A 23,824-nucleotide genomic window follows, 5' to 3' on the forward strand; every position below is an offset into this window, starting at 1 on the left:
GCATTACAGCAGAGTTTATCAATCAGTTATTTTTTTTAATAAACATGTCTTGCATTTTTTCAACTGCTTACAAATGTATTATTTAAGTACTGAACAGGTAAATTAGATTGGGTGATGATTGCCATCAGAAACTTCAAGCAGGATTCTATATTTCATATTTCCTTTATTCTAGCAGTTAGGGGTATTCTAGAGTTCTGTTCTCATTAGAAAGATGCCTTTCTTTTCCTTCTCTGTAATCATGGTAAATACTTAGTAGTGGGACTCTTGGGGCTTAGAGAAACTTAGCATCAGTTATCTGTATCCTTTCATTAGACTAGATTCTCTTAGAGGACACCAGTAGACTTTCCTCCATGGGAAAAAAACTTTCCTGCTGTCTTGACAGAATTGGCTCCTTGCAGCTGTGCAACCAAATCATGGTAGAAGACAAATAAATGAGGGAAAGCATATACCAGACCTCATGGATCTTGGCTTACTTGCATTCTTCCTTAAATGGTGTAATATCAAGCCAATCCTTAGCTTCCCTAACTTTTGCTGGCCTCAGCCTTGCATAAAATCTAGGAGAATTAAAAACTCTTTTTATAAAACTGGATGTATATTTTCCACACTAGGTATGTTTTTGAGAGAAAACAATGATTATCCGTAATACTTGTCAAGATAATGGCCAGGAAAGAATTTATTGTAAAAATATGAGGTTATATATGCTTCATGATACAGGAAAGCACAAACTCCTTCTGCATGTTCTAGGAGTATCTGAAGCTTTCAAATCATTGTAATGAAAGTACACAGCTCTTATATGAATGAAATCATTACATATAGTGAAAACCACAATAAACAACTATATTTAGACCTTCCTCCAAGCTGCTCATCTATGCTTCTCACCAAGCAGTTCAGTCTGCCCTACTAAGCATTCGTATTTAATTCATCGCTCTTTCCAAGGGTAGTCTCAGAAATCTTCCACCACTAACTTAAAGAATCCAAATGACTCTTGTCTTCAAGAGAAGCAGGAAAAACAGATGAAGGGGGAAAATAATATTGAAGAGGACTGTATAACCTAAGACAAACTGTAATGTTTTTAAATATGAGTAGAGCTTTTTATAATGCTGATAGTGATACCCAGAAATTGAATAAATACTTTCATAATGTACATGAACAACCAGGGATGTAGAAAAATATTATCAGTGATTCAGAGTAACAGAGTTTAAAATAGATTAAATAAAGGAATACGTAAATGAGTACATACATTCAGCAGTATCAATGTTCACTTAACCAAGTGCGTAGCACTTAAAATGATAATATTAATTCATAGTTGCATATAGATAATCATAGGAAAACCTATGTAACACATCAATTTGATAGAAAAAAAGTATGTATAATGCTTTTTGAACTACTCATTCAAATCACATACAGTTAAGTATTACAAATTGGATTAGAGATGGTGCAAGAATCCTTCAAAGACTGTTGCAAATTTAAATGTACAAAATACATACAGCATAGTTTTTGGATGACTTACTATTGTCATTAGTAATAGATATAATGTTTTTAAAATGCATCACAATGTTTGGCTATAAATACTGTATTTCCTTTTACTGTCTATTGAAGGGCCAGGATCTATAAAAACCCAGCAGTTCCTGATTGATTGACACAATTTCTTGGAAAAATAACTTTTCTACTGCTTATGTTTTTAATATCCAAATCAGGAGGCTTACAGAGTTTTGGGAAAGTAACCACACATTGATGGGGGCTGGTGTCAGTATTTGCAAACTAAGACTACATTGTATTGTAATTATCATGAAGTAACCTGCTATTTCTGTTTTCTTCCTGTTCTTTCTCTTTAATCCACTAAGTCTTTTTCAACCTACAATTCTTTAAAGCATACAACAGTTTCTACATACATTTCTCATTCAAGTCAACAGTAAAAAGAACAATTTTTATAGAAACAACTTGTTTTGTTAGGTCTTTTCATGAATACCAAAGAAAATCTATAGTAAGTAAGAAGAAGCAAGAGAAAAAATTGCAGAAGATAGTTTGGAGCAAATGGGTTTAACAGCAGCTTGGTAAAAGAAAGGAAAAAGAGAGCAGTAACGGCAAAGTACAGGGAATGTGAAGTATTAGGAGGAAGCAGCAGAAAGAGACAGTATAAATGAGAACAAAACGGATTTGGAAAATTGAAAAGGAAACAAAAGCATCAGGAATACATTTTCTGGCAGGATCCATGTGTTCAAGCATATTACAGATGTAATAAATCCCTCAACTGATATATCCTTATTATAAGATGGATGTGATAAAATACATAATAATGATGAAAAGGAAAATGAGTTCAGTGAATACTTCAGTATGTTGAAAGAAGTGAGAATTTATGCTTTCATGTGGTAAAGATAAGGAATTACTCACCATCCACTCAGTGTGATTCATCAAAACCAAAATGTTTTCTGGGATGTATGAATGTGTTTGAAGTTCTTACGTGGTGTCTCAGTTTTACATGGTATCTCTGAGATTTTAAAAATTAACAATTATGAAACATTTATTTTCAATACCTTTTAAAATATTGTTCTGAACTGGGGAGGGTGGAAAGAAGGGAAGAAGAGAGGAAGGGTGTAAGGGAGCAAGGGGAGAGAAGTGCTTCCCACAATTCCTAATAGACTGAAAATTCTCTTCCCATTGCCAACATCAAAAATGGGCTCACAGAGTTGATTATAAATGGTTATTATGGTATTCATTCCAGGTGAAATAGCTGAGAAGCTGATAAAGAACTATATTAATAAAGGACATTAAAGGACAGGAGTATTTTTGACATCAACTTCATTCTGCTTAGTAAACTTAACTTACTGTTCCATGACATATTTAAAAAAATCACAGTACAAGACCAGTAAAATTCAGACAAATGGATTAATAACTAGTCCATTGACTTCTCAAAAGTGAGGAATCACATTTGAATTTAACTACTAGGGGCTAGCAGTGACAAAAGAACAAAAAAGGTGCAATGTTGATTTAAAAATGGATGTGGTAAAAGATGCATCTCTGAATTCAGCATTGTTCAAAGGAATACTAAAGTATGGAGACCACTTCTGGTACATATGTACTTCAAAAAGCTGGAATTGAAATTGAAATTAATGAAATGGAAACAGAAATGGAAATGGTGCATGAAAAAGCCATAAGAACATTTCAAGGGCTAAAGAAAATTTAGCTTTATGAGCTCTGTCTATTTAGAATGCTAAGGTTAAGACCATGAGTTGACTTGATCATACCATATACTTAGCTTTGCTAGGTAAGGCATTAATTCTTTAGTGTTTAAAGACAACACCAAAGTTGATTGGGAGTTTAATGAAATACATTGAAAATGAAATAACATTACTGCTCTCATGATTGAATACGAATAACCATCAGAACAAGTGAGATGGACATTCTGTCTTTGACTGTCTTCAGACTCAAACTCTTAGCCCTTCCAAAAACACTAGTTATTGGTCTCAGTGAAGGAGAAAAGCTCTGAAATTTGAAAGTCCACATTATGCAATGCCTTAGACTAAGTGTTCTTATAAACATTTTGGTCTTAAAATATGAGTTTGAGAGCTTAGTAAACAAACAAATATATTGCAATAATATTGTCACCATTAGTCAAACCAGCATAACAGAGAGCATCAGATTGCAGTAAATAAACCCTGCTTCAAGTCCAATGACTTGCAGTTAAGATGCAGCATATATAATACATTAGTAACCATTCCGTTCTTGGGAAAGTCCGCAGTTCAATGACAGCCTTTTTGTCTACTTCTAAATTGTGGAACTGAAGCATGCTCCCAGCTCCTGGGTTTCAGTACCTGCTAAATTGCTATCCCATACCCATGTTAGGATCATATGCCCTGAGCAGCCTCAGGTCCCTGTGGCTCCCACCTTCAATAGGAGCAGGAAGAATGCTGCAGGATCAGCAGCAATTTGAATAATCAGGGATAAAGGTGGCAGTGGGCACTGCAAAGCATGCCAGAACCCAAAACTTACCATGGTGCAACCACAGCTTTGCTATCAAACTCCACTATACCTCTCAATATCTTTTACTGTAACTTGGTTGGGCATCTACTGTTGGTGTTAGTCTTCACAGAAAAAATATGGAAGCAGGCGTATCTCAGTGCTTGTGGCAGCACTGAAATCTGTTACTGTACTCCACAAACCCCCATAGAAATACATCCCTGAGAGCCTGCATTGCAGAACACCTGGTAGACATTCTGCACAGTATATATTTTAATACTTTTAATGTGAAAGATTATTTTCAGTGCCACTTTACATATTTCATTTATGATCATAAACATTCATCAGCATTTGGTAAGAGGATGTCAAGGCAATATGGCATATGCTTTCTAATTGGTATCACAAAGTCTTGCATTGAAGTGGAACCTACTTTAAGACATCTGCCTACTCGGTGTGTTATAAACAGAATATATCCTTTTCCCTTCTGCTTGAAGGATTACATAAGTACTTTCACTGATACATTTAAAGGATTTAAAAGCAATACTGTAGCTGGATGTTTTATACTGTAGCTGGATGTTTTAAGGATACCAACAGTGGAATAACTTCCCCTGCTTAAACCAGACTTATGATTAAATCTGATTTATTGTTCCTCAGGTAACATTCATGAGTGGTGTGCACAAAAAGTTGAAAATGTTACTCAGTTTGTCAACTTCTAAGTTTATACTGTTGCTTTGCCTACTGTAGTAACATAAGACCATGACCATTAAGGGCAATTATTTAAACCAGATTTACTTCTAAGAATGTGATATATGTTTCTCACCTTGGCCAGCATGAGATACCGACCACAATTAAAATCAGGAGTTAAGCTGAAAAGTGACATTCCACATGCAGGAGCTTAAATTAACTGGCAGGCTATGTCAATACAGTCAAAAATGGCCTGAGTCAAGAAGTCGACTGAAGTAAGCAGTGATCCCTGACCCACTCTCCATTCACCTGCACTGACAGCAGTATGACAGCCTGCAGAGTCCACTCTCTCTTGCTTTACAAGCTGCGTGATGCTTTAGGAAGGACACTGCCTGCCTGGTGGTGACCACATGATGTCACCGCAAGACAAATACGTTTTTTTGGAGGGTGAGGGGGACCTTGGCTAGGACAGGAAAGCCATTGTTGCCATCCACATCACAACCTGGCAGTGCCATCAACTCAGACATTCTCCAGCACAACCCAAACCTGCATGTTAACTACAGCCTGGCACTGAAGTACTCTGATCATGAGACTCTGCGCTCAAGCTTAGTCACAAGCTTCAGATATCACACAGACTACCTTTATATCTTGCGTGTAGACTTAGGAAGCTCATGTGCTCCTGGCATTTAAATAGAGGGCTTGATTTCCAGAGATGTCAATCGTTTAGTCATCTCAGTGATGTTCACTGAGAAACTGGTACTCAGAATTTTTAAAAATTAAGGTATTAGAATTTAAGTGGCTAAATATGAATTTAATAGCTTAACTACAGACAGAAAATGTCTGAATGTTTCTTCTTTCATTCTCCCTAATATTAAGGAAAGTAATTTTTTCTCATTATAATTATGACTTCAGCAACACACCGTTAAGACTCAGTCATGCAATTTGTACTCTTGTTGCCAGGCATTCAGGTTATGCTTATATATGACAGTGCAGTACCATATAGAAACAAGTAGGTAATCTCTAGAGGAACTCTGCTGGGACCTGGAAACATTAGGGCCTTTATTGTCCAACATTTTATATTGAATTTTATACCCTTCATCTGACATGTACATGGTGCTATGTAAATCTAATATTACTACATAACACAAAGAGTTCCACAGGTGACTGTGTAAGAACTTTCATGGGTAAATATTCATTAAAATGATTAGGGGTGCATCATTAAATCTTAATATCATAACAGTTTTCTACATTTATACGTGCAAACTCTTTTCTACTACTGTACCGATTATTTCACGCATTTTAACAACTAGACTCATCCAAAGTAAAGCTCCTTGTTAAAAATTTGCATGTACAGTTGCAAGTTTATATTAAGTTCATTATCAGTGTTGCATAAAAGCCTTTAGCTTCTTCATCAAGGAAGTTCTATATAGGGCCAAATCCTGATCTTCCTAGTCATGTAGGTGTTCCTCTTGCTCTACATTGAACTCATCCCATGAGTAAAAATAAAACTGTTTGAAGATGATTCGGGGGACAGAAAGCTTGCTCTTTGTCCTGGTTTCAGCTGGGACAGACTGAATTTTCTTTCTGGTAGCTGGTATTGTGTTATGTTTTGGGTTCAGTATGAGAAGAATGTTGATAACACACTGATGTTTTCAGTTGTTGCTAAGTAGTGTTTAGACTAAGTCAAGGATTTTTCAGCTTCTCATGCCCAGCCAGCAAGAAGGCTGGAGGGGCACAAGAAGTTGGCACAGGACACAGCCAGGACAGCTGACCCAAACTGGCCAATGGGGTATTCCATACCGTGTGACATCTTGCCCAGTATATAAACTGGGGGGAGTTGGTCTGGGGGTCAGATTGCTGATTGGGAACTAACTGGGCATTGGTTGGTGAGTGGTGAGCAATTGCATTGTGCTTCACTTGTTTTGTATATTCCAATTCTGAATTATTATTGTTATTATTATAATTACTAGATTCTTCCTTTCTGTTCTATTAAATTGCTCTTATCTCAACCCACAAGTTTTACCTTTTCCCTTCTGATTTTCTCCCCCATCCCACTGGGTGGGGGGGAGTGAGTGAGTGGCTGCATGTTGCTTAGTTGCTGGCTGGGGTTAAACCATGACACTCTGAACATTTTGAACCTTTCAATAACTTCCCTATTCTGGAATCACCTCGCTTCTATTTCACTTTTAAAACATTTGACTAATGCTGTGTAGCATGGAACCATTATTAGAGTTCTACTTGAGTGCCTTTTCAGGGAACATTGCAAGCAAGTACAATTAGCATTGGCTAAGGGCCTGTCTGGAAAGATAGACCTTCATGTCATAAACTGGAATTTATCACATCAAGAACATTCAAGTTGCACTTACCTTGTTTCCAACATATGCAATACTAAATGAAAATGAAAAAGTCACTGGCAAGCTAGTGGTAAAGCAATAATGACATTTGAAAAACAAAAAATGCCCTTTCAAATTTTACTTAAGAAGTCATCACTGCTGGGGAAAACCTTGCTGCCAAGAGACTTTTAAAAACAACCCTTCGTACTTCCTGTTCCCGCATAGCAATATGAACTCTGAACACTTAGAGCCTAATGTGCTGTCAAACAATCCAGGGCAAAATATGCAACATGTTTCCTGAATGTAATTCTGCAGGAGGCAGAAGAGCTATTGCAAATCTTCTTTGAAACTATCAGCTCCTCTGAGACACGGAGTTTTGAAGAAGAGTCTTAAAGAGTGATTGTGCTTTTTCTCTCAGAAACCCAAATATCACTCAAGAGAAAAGAGAAAGCACAGAGAGCTCAGTATAGCTTCTACAGAAATACAGTCAATAACAGTATACTTGTCACGATGACTACACAGTTATACAGGCAGAGAGCAAGAAACTAGGAATTCAGGTTGGTTTGTTTGGGTTTTTTTTTCAGATCTGTCATATTTGAATGGTAGGATGAAAAGTCTCTAGCTAGACCAGCAGTTTAGAAAGCAAAAACTTCTGTTAGGAACTTGGGAAGGATCAGTGTGGTTTTGTGTGATGATATGGAAGTGAAATGTTGTAAACTGTTGGCTTCTAAATCTAAAGAAATATAGGGAGCAAGAAAAGAGACGGGACTTCAGATCTTTTCTTAAAAATTAAATAATTTCCTGTATCACTTTGAAAGGCAGAAAAGCTGAAGGAATTTGAGAGGTTAACAGATGTGTACCAAAGATACTTGCCTAGTCTTTGGCATACAGTCTTTCCATCTTTCTTAATCCACAAAAGCAAGTGATTACAGATTTTTATTCCAGGCACATGTGACAGACTGACCTGCATAAATCTATCATCTTAGTCTGAGTATTTAAAAATGGATATGATTGGAAAGGTCTACTGTGTCAATGGGAATTAGAGTATTAATGGCATAAGGGGATGCATTTTATACAGCTCGTTATGAATTTGAATATTTAAAAAATTAAAATGTTTTACAATACTTTCTACCCATAATGATCATGCATATTAAGTATGAACAGGAAAATGTTCATGCATAATACTTGCTCTTTATTAACCTCAGTCCCTGAGCATTTCAGTTTTAAAATCAAATTCTTGTGTGTAGTTTTTTTCTGAAGCTGATGTTATAGCACAAAGCCATTCTAATATAAGCATCACTGAAAGAAATACCTGTTGAATTCTATTTACTTTTTAAAATGTACGTCATTCAGATTCTGTGACAAATAAAACATAATTGTAAAGTCTTCATGAAGATAGTACATTTTGTAATGCTAGGTTGTTTTCCATCCCTTTTTTTAATGACCATCTTAGCAAATAGTAAAAACAATGTTTTAACTGTGTCCAAACTTTTCTTTCTGAGACATACGCACAGTCGAAACCTAATTTGATTTTTTTTTTTTTCCCCTAAATGTGAAAGGAAGTACAGGGGGACTTTGTCTGGCCTCATACTCAGATCATTTTCAAGAGCATAAGAGTCTTAATGCATTCTGCCAGCTATGGCTGACACCCTAGATGGTAACAACAGTGACCCAGGAATGGCGCCGAAGAATATCTCTATTTTAGGACAGCTTGGTTCTCTGGAATATTCTTCTTATAGGTGCTATTTGTCAATTGACCTACAGTAAGTCAGGCTTTTTCTGGAAAGATATTTGCTGCACAGAAGAGGGCACGAATCAAAACTGGTATAATACTGCATGAACAAATGAACTTAAAAACAGAACAAGGGACAACACAGGAGATGATGGCTTCAGCTTGCCTATTTCCTATTTTGTTTGAAAATGCTAAGATTCCTTTCATAAATTAGCTAGATAGATTAACTGGATCTTAAAAAATAAATGAATATTAAGCAAGATCAAAGTCTAACAAACAGTATAACAAACTGGTAAATGAGATGGTCAGAGTATAAGAGGCATCCCAGAATAAAGCAAAGAGATATCTGTGAAATGAAGAGTTGAAGCTGATATAATTGATGGAGAGGACTGAGGAAAAGGAAATATGAAAAGGGAGCTAGCTAAGGGTTACAGGCAGCAGCGATGTATGCAGAGCTTAGGAATCAAAGGATGTTTTGAAACAGCTGCTCAGCGTGGTGCCCAGGCACTGAAATAGTGCAAAGAGAGCCGCAGCAGGGCCTGTGTTCATGGGAGCTTGGTCTGAGGAGCTGAACAGGCTCCAGAGGACATATAGGTTCAGCCCCTCCAGGGAGAACAATTGATTTGGTTTTCCAGAGACACAGCAGACATGGACTTTAAAACATCTTTGGAAATTTGGTCACAATCTCGACATGGGGAATAAAAGGAAGAAAAGGATGATGAATTCATTCTGTATTTGATACGCTGTTCATTTACATCCCACTCTTTCATCAAAACCAAAATTTTACATGATTGGTGAAAATTCCCACTGGTATGGCGACAGAAACCGGTAACATTGCTCAAATATTGCAGTAGATTTCAGACTCCAAATGTGACAAATTCAGTTACTACTGCAAAGAGCAAGATTAATCAAAAGAAAGGCATAAAATAGGATCAGCAATAGTGCTCAGGTAGCTTGTCAAGGCTTGCTTCTAGCATTCTAATAAAAAAAAAAGTGGAAATGAGCAGAATAGTGGAGTGTGATTAAATTCCAGTCTTCATTTCCTCTTCAGTTTTTCTCTTCTCTAATCTCTGTTGGGGGGGATGTGTTGCAGCTTGCTTACTTGCAACCTGTACAAGATGCACATGATTTAATATACACTGTACATGAGCCTGATGCTGAATTTATAAATCAAGCAATTTTTTATTTGCTTTACTCTGTGAAATGTGGTAAAGTATGTTTACATTGTTTGAAGCACTAATTAAGGGGTTTATATTCTATTTGACAATACATTAGTGCTAAACATTCGATTGGCTTTTGTAAGATCCTTTTCTGACAAAAAATAACACTGAACCATAAATTATATTCAATCACATACAAAAACAGCCAAGACAAAATCTTCAGAACTATGACCATTGGACATGCCCAGTTAATAGGTATGATACCTATTTCGTTCTACCTACAGCCCTTGGAAATGAAATGCATTATTACAAAGTGTATTTCTGAAAAAGGCTTGGCCCTACTGTCCTAAAGATTTCTTCCCTCACTCTTTTCTCTTTGAGAAGTGTGAATTTGCAGCAGTAGGTTTGTTTCATTTCCCCAGCCCAGTGCTCCAGCCTGCGTACATTTTCTCATTTGTCTGTATCCTGGTTGTGATATTCCTCTTTGACTCAGCCGAAAAAACTATTAACAGCCCTAGAGAGAGAGTTTCTAAGCTCCGTCTCTGTGCCTGCTCTTGGTCCCAAGCCAGCATGGAAAATTCTGTTACATGCAGGTCCCTCAGGGTTTCTTTCTGAGCCTCTGCCACCTGAGGATACTGAGTGTTTGGGAGAAGTGGAATCACTTCGCTCTGTCCAGGAAACTAAATATAAGTTCTGCAAAGAGTGAGGTCTTCCTGAGGTAAATAGTATTCTGAATTATGATAAAAAGCCTAGATGCAACTTTTTGTTGTTATTGGGGTTTTGCTTTCAGAAGGAGTAAGATATCAGAATATTTTACTTCAGAAGCATTAGTTTCCCATGGAAGTCACATGGGGATGACCCAGTCATCCCAATGGATCTGGGATGGTCAACTTAGCAGTTCCCAGATGACATGCTGAAAAACTGGGGAGCTGAGAATCTGTAGCCTCTGAGCTACCTACTTCTTTGGTATGCTTTCTACCTTGGTCATATGGAGCAATTAGCCTGGAAACCCTAAGATTTTGTAACCTAGAAGAATCAAATTTCTGGGAACTTGAGGACCTACCTTAGAAACCAGGAAATCTGGGATGCTTCCCCAATACCTTCTCCAACAAGACACACACAAGCCTGCAGAAAGTGTTCCTAGAAGACAAATAAATTGTGATCTTCTGGCAGCAGCCCCCTGCAGCAAAGGAAATAGGAAGTAGAGAGCAAAAGCATCTCCTGCTCAGCCTGTCTCTTCCGCTTCCAGTAAGTGAAACTCCAGAACCCACTTTAACCTGATCTAACCTCACTTATACTGGTGGGAAGACTGCATAGAGTCCACCTTCCTGAAAACTAAAACTTCAGAGTATGGCATTACCAGAACACAAAAATATTTATTTCACCTGTCTAAACTCTGTTTTATCATTACCTGTAACTTGGTGTGACTTTATCGCATTCTCATGGTGTTCAATTTATCACTGTGACTGCCAGCACTTCCAACTCAGATCGCCAGTCTCCAAACATTACCTCTCTCATCTGGAGTTTTCTCTCACCGGTGTTTAATGTTTCCCTGCACTGTTTTTTTGCTATGAAGAACTTCAGGAAGTCTGACCTCAGTTCAGCTCATTGGCAGTTGTTTTATCTCGTAGATGTAATGATAGAGCGAACCATGCCCAGTAAGTTTTCACAAAACAATTTTTTTTTTATTTAGAACAAAAATTTTCTGAGAAAACATATCCCAAAACAAGTTTACTATATTTTATGTGCTATTCACATGGGACTCTGCAAAGCACTCAAGCACTTAATTTCTGTTGTTATTGAACTGTCCACACATCCTACCCCCTCCCTCACCCTCTAATATTTCTCTAGCATTAGGAAGCCAATGAGAGCAGTGCATATTGTTTCCCGCACACATAAGTCTTGTATTTAGAAAGACAGATTTATTTCCATGTCAAAAACATTTCTAACATCTCTCCAGAATATTTTTTGAAGTTTCTCAGGATGTGAAAGGCAGTAGGAAATTCACATCAGTCAACTCAGTTAGTTTCCATAAATGCAAGAAAAATAAACACTTCCACAAGATATCTTCAGAGCAGAAGCTTAACTTATTAGTTCTACTGATATTTCTTTATGTCATGTCTCTAATGCCTAAATATTATTTGTAACCTTTATTTTTCACCTCTTCTCCCCCTTCAAGTACTCTGAAGAGTCTTGTCCCACACAGACAAATTATTAGATACTGAACCCCTGTAACTTCAAATTGTTGGAATCTGGACTGGAATACACAAAATTTTATTCTACTGTTATCTTGTTTTTAAAAGGCAACTCCTGAATAAGTTGGTGATATCCTTAACATGCATCTTGTTATAATATTTTAAAATTTTCAAAAACTATCTTCAAGCTTCATGACCATTTTCTTTCTTTTTTTTTTTTTTTTGTTAAACAGGACATAAGAAAAATTTCCATTCTTACCAAATGTAGTATACCTACAGCGTCAGCATTTATCTTCGTTTTGTTTGTTGGTGGGGGGAATTAAAAGGCTGATGATTCCCATGCCAATATAATCAACAGAAAGGAGGGCAAACTGTATCTATGTTATATTTCTTGTATACCTACTTCATCTGAAATAATATGTTCTCCTGGATCACCATACCAGATGCTTTCACGGATAGACTACAGATATATTAGGGTCAATAAATTTACATTCTTTTAAATTGGTCTTACACAACCTACCTGCAACAGAACTTTGTTGCTTTTTATCCCATTCTCCTCTTATCACCACGTCCTTCACTGAGCTTCCCTTCAGAATCTGTTCTTAAATCTTGTGTAGTAGTGAGGTCAAACTAAGTGGTACTTTCACATTTTTGTTTTTCCTGTTCTACAGGCAGAAGATGTTGACAGGTTCTTTGAAAAATCCTTGCTACTGAACTTTCAGCACCATATGCCATTAGTATTATAACCTAATATTTCACAGAATTATATTTCCTTAAAAATTTGCAAGTATTTGCAGACAAACGACAATAAAAGCTTCCCTTGTCTCTTTTATTTCTTGTCGTTCCAATGATATGTCTCAGCATAACCAAAAAATATGCTTCAGAAGGATTTTCCAGAGATCATCTAGTCAATATTCTTTCCCCAGTGCAGCATCAGTGCATGTATACACAGTGGAAATAGCATAACACTTTGTATTTATGTTCAGGTTATGATATAAGTATCATTCCTGACAGATACTTGTCTAAGACTTCCACTGGTGCAGACTCTGTGCCCCTGTCAGGAAATCTATTTTGATGCTTCACTATCCATAACATTGGACATTTTTCTTAGTATCTTTCCTGATTATTACTTGTTTAGTTTGAATCTTCTGCCTGTTCTATCATCTTTCATCTGGTCAGGAATTTATTTTCTGTCTCTTTGCAGTTATCTTTTGCATATTTAAAGGATACTGTATCACCTTTGAAGCTTCTGATCTTACAGCTAAACAATGCCCATACTTTTTCCTCATACATCATCTTTTTCAAAACAGTTTTATGATCTGTCCTATGGTTTTATCAATTAGACCACACCTTTTTTGATGTGCAGTATCAGAACCTGGACAAAATATTCACTGAATCTTTATCAAAGCTAAATAAAATATGATATTTCCAGCATGTATTTTATTTATTATTCTCCTGGTTAGAGGGAAAAGTCAGGTGTATGCCCTTTATTGGAAATAGCATAACATTTTGTTTTAATGTTCAGACTGGAATCAACCACATTAAGATTTTGTTCTGAAGACTTATGATTTATCTGGTTCTGTAGTCTCCAGTTACATAGTTGATTACTCCAGTTTAAATGTACAATTTTCCACTTGTCCTATTCTAAAGTTTCAGCTCCTTTCCAGTTTAAAATTGCTTTGAGTTTTTGTCCAAACATTTAGTCTCCTCATTCTTCCCAACAGCAGCTTGATGTATTCTGTAAGTAAAATGAACATACTCTCTGTTCTGTCACTTAGTTTATTAATGAAAATATTAGTGGTAATGGAATCAGAGGTGAACTCTGATTAAGTCAATTCTTTACACTTTCATTTTCACTGTAAACCACTAATACTTCTGAGTAGTTTTCCAACCAGTTATGTATTTGAGATGATTAGTTTTCCTGCATTGGCTTATTGCTGCTCAAAGCTTCCCCAGTTTGCTTATGAGAACACCATGTGGGAGTGCGACAGGCAAAATCCTTACTAAAGCCAAGTTATTTTATTTTTCTTTTTTTGTACAGCCCTGGTACCTTCTTAATGAAGAAAATGAGATTGGTTCAACACAAATTGTTCTTGACAAGTGCATGTTAGCTTTTATGCATCTAAGCTGTTTTCTTTTAGGTGCTTATAGATTGTTCTTGTCCGTTTTCTAGGAATTAAGCTGAACACCCAATCTATAATTACCTCAGACTTCTTTTTTTTCCCCTCACCTTTTTGAAAATAGGCATTATATTCATCCTTCAAGAGCCATTTTTGTAAATCATTACTCCTCTTTTAGGGTGAACTGAACTCAAAATGCAGTGCAAAAGAATAAGTGGGAAATTCTACATGTAAATCAACTACATAAATGAAGAATAGGAAAGTAAGCAGTTGCTCTGCAGAACAGTATCTGAGCACTCAAAGACAAACATTAGGAGACCTAAGAATCCTTCATCCTTTTCTTTTAGCATTTAGAGACAATGTATTCAGACCCTGGCAATCTAAAACATAGATTTTTGTCAACATATTCTTTTTCCTGTTCATATACTATTCATTCAGTGAGTCAGTGGCTGCAAATTCATTAGCCACATGATTATGTTTTGTATTTTCCTGTAAACTCATGAAAAATGTCATTGATTTCTTGGTATCATCTACCAATAACTTACCCCTCTGTTGACAGTGCAGCAATGGTTTTCCTGGACTCCTACGACATTTGCACAGCTTTTTATTTTCACTTGTGATATCCCTGGATAATTTAATATCTTCTTTTTGCCATGGCCCATCTAGTTTTGTCCTTGTATGCTTAGTCTTTAGTTTTATTTGTCCTTTAAAATCTGATCAAGTTTTTACTTCCTGCATGCTTTGCTTTTGAACTTGAGGTCAGTATCCATTTCATGGTCAAATTGTTCTCTTAGTACCATTCTGATCTTTTCTCACCAGTGGGACAGTTTGTACTTGCACCCTTGTTACTGATTCTTCAAAGAAGTGGCATCTCTTCTTAAACCCCTTTTTCCTCAGACTTGCCTCTCAAATTTCTGTATCAATTCTCTGCGTTTAATGGGGTCTGTCTTCCTGCAATCTAGTAATCTAATGTTCCTCCTTCAATTTTACTTCAAAATTTTTTTCCAGATCTTCCATGTTTTCTAAAGTCTGGGAATGTGATCTCTTTTTTTCTCCTCAAATCATTTTTTTTTCCTTCAAATAAGGCCTTTATTTATATCTTGCTTATTTAATTATATCTTCTTTATCAAAAAGACTGTAGTCAGCGGGTCACGTAAACTTGTTGGAGACATTTTTTCCTCAGTAGTTTTCTTTTCTAGAAAATATTTAGATAAAATCCTTTGTAACCTCCAGCTACTGTGCTGTGTATCATTTGACCAACTGCTCAGTGAAAAGCAATGTCCTTACATCTTTAATAGTTCTGTTATCTATGTCTCCTCTTCCAATCTAATATTTATTTCCTCCTCTTCTCCATCAGAGTGCCATTGCTCTCTGACTTTTCTTTGGCATTGTTTTTTGTTGTCATCTTCAGTTACCCAATTTCTGTACTCCACTGAATCTGAAAAAATCAGTTTAAAAAGTAAGATCACATTTCCAGTTTAAAGTCTAAGGCTGTGAGAAGTGAACTTAAAGACTGGTTTCAAAAATGTTCCTCCAATGAGTTAAAAATATAGATACTTTACTCTTTTTCCTATAATAATGCTTTTTTATATGATTTTCTTTTTCTTTTTCTGTTGCATATCTCAATGCTATGTCACTGCTGTACCATAGGTATTACAGCCAGTTTAGCTTATTTTTTCTCTCTTTTAAATAACATTCATTCATGTTGTTAAGGACTACATATAACCATATTGGTACCACTACTTGTGATTTAGTTAACTGACTTCATTTTAGAAACTACTGTTCATAAGAAGTACTCATTTTGGGTTTAGAATACATGATGGATGTTCTTTCTGTAATCTCAGAAGAGAAAGCATTGTTCTGCTGAATCACAGAAATGTGTGCATGACATCTGTAAGAGTCTCATCTTCACATTAAAAGACTGTCTTTTGAATGGAGCACAGGACCAGGGAAATATACAAACACCCAATCCTTTTGAGCAGAATCTTTTCTCACTTCCATCTAATTTTCATAAGCAAGGGAACTGATGATGTAAGCTACACTGTGGAGACAGTGTTTTTCTTCAGAAGTTCACAGACAACTGGGCAACCCATTACACTATTGTACCTTTTCGACTGTGGATTTTTTTTCTTTTGTATCTAGTTGGAATTCCCCTTGCTGCCAACTGCAACTGTCGACACTTGGCCTTCTGCTGTGCATCTCTGAGAAAAGCCTGGTCCTGTAATCCCTCCTAGGTCATGAAGACAGCAGTTAGACTCTCCCAAACCCTATTGGCTTTGTCTTCTCTAGGATGAACAAACTCTTATTTTACATCATGAGTTCCAGCCCCTTCACCACCTTGGTCTTTCTCTGTTAGACTCTCCAATTAATCAATGTCTGTATGGTAATGGAGGCTTGAAACTGGGTACAATACTCCAGACGTGCCCTCACAAGTCCTGAGGAGGGGAAATAATCACTTCCTTTGACCTGATGGCTATACTTTTCCTAACGCACACCAGAAAACCATTAGCTTTCTTCACCAAAACAGTATGCTGCTGATTCCTGTTCAACTTGCCTGCCAGGACAAGGCCGCCAGGTCTTTTTTTTTAAAAAATTGCTTCACAACTAGTTGGTCCTCAGCCTGTAGTCTCCATCTTGAGTCAATGCATCTCGGGTACCTTTACATTTGCCTTTGTTGGACTTCATGCAGTTTCTGCCAGCCCATTCTTCCAGCTTGTCAAGGTCTCTCTGAACAGTAGCCCTACCCTTCCGAATATCATGTCATCTGCAAACTTGCTCTCCTCTTCATCACCTAGGCCATTGTGCCATTCACCCTCACCCACAGAGTCCTATAGTTGCACTTGATCCTGTCAAAGTCCTTCTAGGGAGTATTACTTCCTCCAGGCCACTCCTTGCAGACTCTTCTGAAGCTCTTTAATGAGTACAGATGAAGTGCTCTGTTCTCCACAAACTAACACTTATCATTGGAAGAGAGAGGAACAGAAATACTACATTTGAATAGCAGGAGATATCATCCAGTAGGTGTGAGAGCAGACCTCTGGTATCCGTTTAGCTGTGTATTAAAATATTGTGTATATATAACTAAGCCTGTATTCAGATTTTAGATATTGCTAGCTCATGTATTCTGTTCAAATTTCCAGGTATAGACGCAATCCATGGCTGTTGTAAAGTGATGAAACTCTACTGAGACTCCCAATTCAGCTGAGGATCTGGCTGTAAAAGTGAATTTATAATAAATTAATGGGGATTTTTTTTTCTTTCTAGCTTGAATGTTTTACATTTCCAGGAATCTTTTTTGCTGATATATTATAGAAATTAGAATTGTTTGTTACTTTCAGAAAAGACTGGAATGAAGGTTAACATCTTTCACATGAATGTAAAGTAGAAAATGTTTATGATTATTAAAAAGTATTTATCCAGGCAAAGTATTCCTCATTTGTGAATATAAATTTGCAAAACTATACATTTAAAATCTGGGGAAAATTTAGAGGAATAATATATTGGCTCAAAATGTGCATACTATGAAATCTATTACACTATATACTTTTATGAGTGTAAACTCATTAAATGTTATTCCTTTTGTTGCAAAGTTCTGAAGCTTGCTTGCAGTTGACATCATTACTTTGATAACATAAAAATATTCTGGGTTTAAAAGTAGTCTCAAGAAAAAGCACATTGCACTCACTGAAAAATACATTCTGTCAGTCAGCGCAGATTTTTTAATCTCAACTGAAAGAAGATGGGAGAGAAAAGTCTTTATTTTATCTTATGATTACTTTGCTTTAACTCTCTGCCCTAAAGCAAAATATAAAATTCAAAGAAAGGCAATGAAAAATAACAGCGAAAATGAATCACCAAATGAGTTACGGAGTAATCACTGATGGAAGAACAGAGACTGATAAAGGTAATAACATTTCACTGTCGTCTTAAAAGAACCTGAAATTAACTGGTAAATACTAAACTCAATCCAAAAGATAAATCTATGATTAAAAATATAGCTACTGTTCCATACAAAAACTTTAGTTTCTGCAGACAAGCATTATGTATGGTTGAAAGAAATAGTTTCAGAGTGTTACATACCAGGAATGCAGAAGTAGCCAAATTCCACTCAAAACCAGTATGACTGGCTGCACTTAGGTAGCAATACAGTGTACAAGCTTGGCCCCACTGAAGTCAAAGGTATAATTTCTATTCTTAGTATAAACTCAAAATTCTTATGGAGGCTTTGACACTATGACTCAAACTATGGCTAATCAGTTGCTTGCTCTTCCTTGAAGGTTTGTCATTCCTGTTAGCTGGGTGTCGTGGTTTAACCCCAGCCAGCAACTAAGCACCACGCAGCCGCTCACTCACTCCCCCCCCATCCAGTGGGATGGGGGAGAAAATTGGGAAAAGAAGTAAAACTCCTGGGTTGAGATAAGAACGATTTAATAGAACAGAAAAGAAGAAACTAATAATGATAATGATAACACTAATAAAATGACAACAGTAGTAATAAAAGGATTGGAATGTACAAATGATGCACAGGGCAATTGCTCACCACCCGCCGACCGACACCCAGCCAGTCCCCAAGCAGCGAATCCCTGCCCCCCACTTCCCAGTTCCTAAACTAGATGGGACGTCCCATGGTATGGAATACACTGTTGGCCAGTTTGGGTCAGGTGCCCTGGCTGGGCATGAGAAGCTGAAAAATCCTTGACTCTAGTCTAAACACTACTGAGCAACAACTGAAAACATCAGTGTTATCAACATTCTTCACGTACTGAACTCAAAACATAGCACTGTACCAGCTACTAGGAAGACAGTTAACTACATCCCAGCTGAAACCAGGACACTGGGGATTCCTGACCTCCCTAACCACAAACTCAAATTAACACCAAATTCATCACTTAAGTTTCCTTTAATGAGGCTGTACAGCAAGCAGCAAGGCAGAATAGTGAGACATTGCTGGACAAACAGTAAACACTCCCTGTCCAACACCTGGGATCCAAAGTTCCTAGCTATAGCTTCCTGAACACAGAATATTGCTTTCCAATAAATATCACTACATGGTTGCTAATTGGCTACAAAACAAATGTATTTGTCACCTATCAAAATCATATATTTTGCCTCATGGATTCTTGGCTTGTTTACACCTAGATGGGAGGGAAGTGACCATTTGAATTAGGTCTGTGATGCTCTACGTTCCAGCTTAGTTCATTTGAATGCTGGGATATAGTTATCATTATCTTGCCACCATTAATATTTCCTAGAATAAGGACCCTGAAGTAGCTGAGAGCTTCCCTGTAAATTATCATACACACTTTTTATGATCAGTTGTACACGTTTACACCAGTCAGTTAATGATGCACACAAATATCTGTCTATATGTGAAAACAGCTACTTGAATTTGTGAACACATTCTACTTTCCAATATGGATAAAAACTTCCCTTTTCCTCTGCAAATTATATACCAAATCTATATGTACCGCAAATCTAACATTTCCAACATTTTGTGTATGCAAATTGCTTGTCTGGCAGGCACCATACCCTAGCAGTGTAAGGAGCATGGAGTAAAGTAGTGTTTCTGTCCTAATTGCTGGGAACCTAATCAGCAAACCTGGGACAAAAATAACCAATAAGTGAAAATGCTGCATAATTGTCCTTTTGTTTGATTATCTAGGTGCAGTTAATAACAAACAGCCAAACATTAAAATTGTTAATTCAGTTTGCATAAGCCATGAAAATTGCAGTTAATTGTACTCCCAAAGTTTGTGAGCATTTGGAAATTGTCTTTTTTGTCAAAAAAATGAATCTCTTAATTAATGGGGTTTTCTTCCGAAAACAGACTCTGTAGTGAGGCCTCCTTAATGTAATGGTTCCTCAGCTAGATTAAAACAGTATCTAGTGGAAAATACTGTTTTCATTCTTTTTGGGATACATTATAAATTCCAAAACTGTTCCAAAACTCATAATTTGTCTTCTGATCTGGCTTTATTTGCTCATTACTAACACCTTGATCATTGTCTGTTTTGATTACTGCTGAAATGAACACGTTTTAGATTCTCAACATATGCATATATGTACATAATGTAATACTGTAACTAGACCAAACAAAGGATCTGTTCTGTAACAAAATATAATGAGTAAATTACACATCTTGTACTGTAACACAGATATCCTTTTACAGGATTATTCTATACTGTGGAGGGATTCCAGAATGGTGAAAGTATAGAATTCTTTTAATCCAGAAAATACTTTGTCTCCAATATCATTATTCTAGTTGTTTTATTTATCATATAATAATCCAGTTTAGTTCAAATTTTAGAAAATTCCCAAGAATTTTCAGACCTTGAATGTTAACTTACCAAAACCATTCCCTACTTTTCATATGCTTTTTTCCATTCTTTTCATTCAGTTATGTATACTCTGTAGGAGAATTGTTTTGGTTTTTTTTAAATCTAAACACTGCAACCATTGGGTTTCATTCTGAATTCCCATCTTTGGAGTTCTGCAGTTTCTCATCAAATGTTTGCATTTGGTAATCAAATGTGGGTTTATGTTTAGCTTTTAGAACTAAAATAGTACTTCACTGAAAAAACAGAACAAAATATCCTCCCCATACCATGGCCTGTTAAGGGCAGAAGGGACTGAAAGTTGTAAAAATCTCTTTTTGGAGAATTTTGAATGCACATCACACTTGCTCCAACTTTCACAGGCTCAATTACTCATTTAGCTTCAGTCAGACTCCCTTAGGCTCACACCCACTTACTGACACTTAATTACATTTCATTTCACAATAACTCTGATATGACTCCTGGAATCCAGCTGTGTCAAAAGGTCTAACTCACAGGCCAATTGTAAAGAATAATTGTGCTGCCAAAAAAAAGGAACCAAAAAAAATTAAGTGTATGTAAATTACAGCCAAAGAAAGTGCTTATACTCCTGTTTTCTAGACCCCCTACGATTCAGCTTTGAGTGACTAACCCTCAGAGCTGATCTCACACAAATTTGTGCCCTGAAAATTTTTTCAGGTTATTTATATGATTTACATTATCTTTTGCTTCTTCACACATGTTGTCTTTTCTCCTTCCTCTTCACCTTCTTTTGCGTTCCAACTCACAACGTGTGGCAAGATACAAAATAAATACTATTTGAAGTGAAATAAATTGATACATCTTTGAGATTTAAGAAGAGCATTTCATACTGAAATGCTGAAGCTGTAAGCAGCATGAAGCAGGTGTGTTGATGTACATGTGTAGGTGTTACTTGGATGAGGGAAATATGCAGCTTGCTGATGTAACGGGGTAACATTAGTTGCATGTTACCGTTAGGCAAAGGCAGACTTTGACCTGTGATGATTAGTGTGATGATGATATTTAACGGACTGCATGTAGTAACTATGTTTCATTTTAACTTGATCTAAAGTCACAATAATGCCTTATCCTCGTTCATATGTATATTTTATTTTCATTAAATTAAAGGTTCAGTGTCATTGTTGTGTTGACATGTTACACTTCAACAGTGAGAGTGACATAAGAACCCAAGAGAGCATGAAGAAATTCCATACCTCCAAGACATCCCACATCATTATCCTTTCCCCACTACGGTGCTTGTGCTGCCAATTCTCAGTTCTTTACAAAGCAGCACAACACATTTTGGATGAAACTCGGATACTGGAATTGTGATCCAAATTTTTCAACACATTCTTGACAGCTTCAGATACACGATAAAAGTGATTTTTCCTGTACTGAGCTCATAGCATTATTTGGAATCCAGCTACAGGATCAGCCTCCAGCTTCCCAGTGAGAACCGTCTGTAGGTTTGAGGCAGACAGAAGCTGTGAGCCTCCCAGGCTGACAGGAAAGAAATGTGTACTGTGACATGGTCTAGAGATTAAGAAATAACTTTATCACAACTTTTTGCCCTTAGCACAATCAACTTTGATATGCAAATCCAGCTTTAAGTTGATAAGATTTGGAACTATTGCTTATACAATATTGCTCATTGCCAATAGTAGGTAATGCAATAGATTTCAGTCCCTGTACTTCTCTGCTTATTCCGAAAGAAGAAAGGGACAGTAATGAGAGACTTTAACAGGTAGATATGGTAGAAGATACATGTGAATATTGCAGCCCAGGACTCTGAAGGAAGAACACATCATGTAAACTCAGTAAAGCTCTTATTTCATATCTAACAGGAGAAATTCTGGTTGTGATTTCTAAAATTGTCACTGGTTTCTTGTTGGCTGCCCAGAGATTTAGATTATATAGCGCAACACAGAAATAAAGAAATAGTTAACTAATCTCCTCATATTATGCATCAGTTTCTGACATTCAGTATGCTTTTCCTTTCTTAAAAGAAGTAAGCTGGATAATTGTTAAATTAATTCCTTATTTTGCTAGCATCCCATAGAACCAAGAGCACTCTTAAAATTGTAGCTGTTACTTTACTGAAAGAAATCATAAGGTATTTGATGTAGTATAGATCATGTATATGATTAAGAATTTTTTTTCCTGGTTACACACATTTAATATATTTTTCAGGGTGAGAAGGGGAATGACAGACTGAAATTACTTTAATCCCCAGGAAATATTCTCTCAGGTGGCTGCATTTACCACCATCCAAAAGGCTGTGTTAAACAGAATGGAAAATTCTTTAACTTTGTGGTTATTTAGTTGCTTTTTCAATTACTAAGTGTATATTGCTTAAGGAGAAGAAAATGAAAACCAAGTTTCATTCTAATTTGTAATGAAAAGTTACACTGGGGTGTGAGTCAGACTGTATATCTTCTCTGTTTCAACTGTGACTTACACAAACATGCACATGTGGCTTTCCTATTGTTCATTAAATTCCATTGAAAATATCATATTTGTCTAAGCAGAGTAAAAGTCGTGAAGTGTAACTCTTTACCATTACAACAGCAATTCTGTGGCCATATTGCATGGCTGGCAAAGGCACTATTGCATTTCATTTTTTTATGAAACTGAAAAATCAAAGCCTTTCTTTACCAAAAGTCCATTGAAATAAAAATGAAACTATTTCAATACAACATGCAATATTTGGAGAGAGAAGAAAAATTAAATAAGGACCTTTCTGTCCTTAGCATTGGAAATTAAGTACCCATCCAAACAAAGAAATGACACAGGGAAATGATGAAGATTAGAAACATATTATGTGAAAAACAAATTGGAGCTAGTTATTGTAGAGGAATCAATTTTCACATTTACCCCAGCTTAGAAGCGATGTCAAATTAGTCATTATTTTGCTAAATAATTAGGCAAAAGACCCTTGGCCAGTGTATTTCAAGGCTCTTTTGCAAAAAACACTTAAATGAACACAGAGTAAAATAGCCCCACTAACTATAATTCTGGTGCCACAATGACTGGAGCACTTTACTGAATTTGCAACTAGAAATATAAAATGAAAAACCGTCCTTTCAGAAGAGCATGAAAATGTATCTTTCCACTTTGATTTAAAAAGAAGCTTTACACTTTTCAGAAAGGGGAAAAAACATGAAGAAAATTTAAACCTAAGACATAAATATATTCAAACCCAATTTTTGGTAGCAATGTTCAGATTCCGATTAAAATGTAAACATTGCAGTGCATTTGCGATCAAGGATTGAGTCATTTATTTACTATAAAATAAAACATGATGTGGG

Source organism: Haliaeetus albicilla, chromosome 1 (assembly GCF_947461875.1).
Source record: "Haliaeetus albicilla chromosome 1, bHalAlb1.1, whole genome shotgun sequence".
Taxonomy (NCBI): Eukaryota; Metazoa; Chordata; class Aves; order Accipitriformes; family Accipitridae; genus Haliaeetus; species Haliaeetus albicilla.